Here is a 3,349-nt window from a genome sequence, read left to right as displayed (position 1 = left end):
AACCCCATCCCCAACCGACGTTGGGTGGCGGTTGGGACCTGTGTCCGCGGCAGTTGACGGCCGTCGAGAAAGCCACGGAGTGGATCTACAGACAGATATGACCTTTTGACCCTGGAAAACTCGGTGCAAACCCGATGGATGCATCGGCATTCGTTTCGCTAGGGCTAGGCGCTACATGCATGTCCCTTCGTGCTACGCCGCCACCTTAAACTAAATAAAAGAAGCTTCTTCAAAGGTAGTAAAGCCTGGTTCCAATGAAAAGCGCAGTTTGCCTGCAGCTGTTGGAAGTAAGATCTGGAGAATGATGTTTTCCCCCCCTGAGGAACGGAGGAGCTAGGATGGCTAGCTATCAACGTACTGTTTGCCCTTCATGTCCTTTGTCCCGGCCCGGGCCTGGGAACGAAATCATTTTCGCCAGTGCGAGCCTATGGATTACATAGGCAGGCCGTGTACTACGCCCGTATAAACGTTTGAAGTGCGTATCAGGTTTGATATGCGGTTTGTTGTGCCATTCAAAAACTACAAAGGCTCCGTTCGGCTTACCTTAAAAACGGCACTATTTAACTTATTTTTTAAGCTGGAATAATGTTTTTTCTCTCACAACAATTTAGCTAGAACCGTGTTTTTTCAGTCAGTTTTAGCCAAAATTCAGCAAGCCGAACGGGGCCAAAGTATCTTCGTCGAGAAGGGTGTCGGTTTCAAGCTGCGAGCTCGGCGAGTTCCTCTGCTTCTTTAATGCAGCGGTGGTTCGATGTGTGGCTCATCCGGTTGCCGACGACGAAGAGGGCTGGGAGATCTTGCAAGGACTTGAATGTATTTTTGTTTTTTCTCAGGGGTGTCGTTGCAAGGAAAACAATGTAATACTATATCATATGTGAAATAAAACCCGGTTCCTCTCAAAAAAAAAATAATTGATGCGGGGATAGCGTTATCATAGGACACAGGAGTAGGTAGGGGACACGCAATTAGTAGGCGTGTGAATTTTGTTTCGCTCGCTGTGGGGCCGCCGCTCACGGTTTATAACCAACCAGTAGCAAGGCCCGGTCATCATTCTTCTCGATTGTTATTTTCGCATGCTCGAAAAGGATACCATAGCATGTAGTACTCCTACATGCACAGCACAGCTAGCTAGAGCCAAGAAGCGGACAAATTTAACTATGCATGCACTGGGTTCATCCGTTCGTGGGATGATTGTTGATGGCAGTTGATGGTGCTGCACAGATCAGCAACGCATTGCTTCTCCACCAAAAATCAAGACGAAAGAGGAAAATATGGTAGGACTGGGACAAGAAAAGACTGTTCACTTCAGAGGATCAATAACCTGGTGCAAAGAAAAAAAAAACCCCGGAGCAATGGCATGCCATGCAAATAACTTGAGCAGCAGGGGGCAGTGGCATCACGCTACACACAGAGCTAAGTGCACGCCACTGTCCATCCTGCTCCCACTCCCCTCACTCCCACGCGAACGCACAGGCGCACAGCACCGCGCCCAGCCGGCCGCACTCCGCACCACGGTCTCGCCCCGCACAATGCGCCGCCTCCGCCGCGCCCGCCGCCTCCCCCCTTCTCCTCCCCTCGCGCACCACCACCACAACGCCAGCGGCGGCGGCCGTGGCGAAGGCTCCCGCGGCAGCGGCGCCGCCGGCGCCTCCGAACGTGACGGCTGAGATGGCCAAGGGCGGGTGCAAGGCGTTCGCGGACCTGATCGCGGCGTCCCCGGACGCGTCGTCGACGTACCAGTCGGCCGTGGAGGGCGGCATGACGGTGTTCTGCCCCTCCGACGACGCCGTGCGGGCGTTCCTGCCCAAGTACAGGAACCTCAGCGCGGACGGCAAGGCGGAGCTGCTGCTGTTTCCACGCCGTGCCCGTGCACTACTCGCTGGGGAGCCTCAAGTCCAACAACGGGCCCATGAACACGCTGGCCACCGACGGCGCCGCCCGGAACTTCAACTTCACGGTGCAGAACCAAGGCGACGTCGTCACCATCAGGACGGCCGCCGGCAGCGGCGCGCCGCCCGCGCGGGTCAGGTCCACGGCGGTCGACAAGGACCCGCTCGCCATCTACGTCATCAGCGCCGTGGTGGAGCCCGTGGAGCTCTTCAAGCCCGCGCCGGCGCCGACGCCGGCCCCGGCGCCCGCGCACGCTGCCGCGGACGCGCCCACCAAGGCCGGCAAGGCCGCCGCGCGCCAGCGCCACGCGCCGCCCGCGGTGGCTGACGCGCCCGGCCCCGCCGCGGAAGACAACGCGGCTCCTGTGGACCAGAAGGACGCCAAGAAGAGCGCGGCTGCCGGCGCGCCGTGCGCCCGGTGGCGGCTCGCCGCCGCGCTGGCGGCGGCCGTGGCCTCAGCATTGGCTTAGCGATCGATGGACGAAGGGCTTTTTTTTGCGTTTTTTTCCGGTGATGATCCATTGGCGACTTGGCGTATGATCGTGGTTGTGATGGCGTGCTTGCGAGGTTTGTGTTTTTTTTTTCTCGATCGGGAGAAAATAGTGTATTCGTGCTTCGGTTTAGATGTTTCTGTTCTTGGTTTTTTTAGTTCTACTGGTTACCACTAGAGTGAGGCTCAGTGCGTGTTTATCAGGAGGTGTTTATTTTTGGTTTTGACGGACGAGTGAATGCGCTGTTGGCTCGAGCTTATTCATAACTACTTTTGAGATGTAAAATAGTTTTTTTTTTCTTACAACATTTCAGTATAAACCAAATTACAGCATCAGCGAACAGCGTGCAAGTCTCAAGTCTGGGCATTGAATTGCTGATTCTGACGACGACGAGCTTCTGGTGGGTTTTCTAATGTTCTTGGTTAGCATCGCTGGTATGGTATCCCAATTTCTAACGTTCTTGGTCAAATCTCCCTAACAAAATCTGACTTGGTACGGCCTTCATCGGAGCACATAAACAAATGCATCGCCGGATCCTCCCTTGGCTCCGAAGCGAGTGCCGCCCCCTGCGCATTCATTTCTTGCGTCTCCGGTTGTCGGTGGATGCCATTTCATTCGACGCTGATCGCAGGTCAAACAACCCAAACCACACACCAAAAGTACTACTACACAACCAACAAGTGGAGTGTGGCAGTAATAATAAAGCAAGTGTTTGCCCAGGCCAGGAGGACAAAAGCGAGGCCGATCGGGCAGCAGCAGCACTGCGGAGAGCGAGCAGCCGCTCGTGAGCTCTTGGGGCTTCTATTTTTGGCCCCGATCATTTGCGATGGAGCACGAAAGTGAGCAGTGCGCCACCGACGAAACGGTGGGCCTGCCACCGCCCACCGTGTCATCCTCCCAACATAGCCCAAACATCTTTTGGTGCAGGGAAGTACTTTGCACTGTCGGTCCATGTCCGTCCGTCCACAA

General features: G+C 55.5%; 1 pseudogene; it reads left to right on the top strand.

The window, feature by feature from the left end:
* Window positions 1–1,352: 1,352 nt before the first annotated feature.
* On the top strand, window positions 1,353–2,609 carry LOC136533097 (fasciclin-like arabinogalactan protein 1; annotated as a pseudogene).
* Window positions 2,610–3,349: the final 740 nt, after the last annotated feature.

Source organism: Miscanthus floridulus, unplaced genomic scaffold (genome assembly GCF_019320115.1).
Source record: "Miscanthus floridulus cultivar M001 unplaced genomic scaffold, ASM1932011v1 fs_786_2, whole genome shotgun sequence".
Lineage (NCBI taxonomy): Eukaryota > Viridiplantae > Streptophyta > Magnoliopsida > Poales > Poaceae > Miscanthus > Miscanthus floridulus.
Note: the sequence above shows the minus strand (reverse complement) of the source record. Positions and strands in the feature narration are given on the sequence as shown.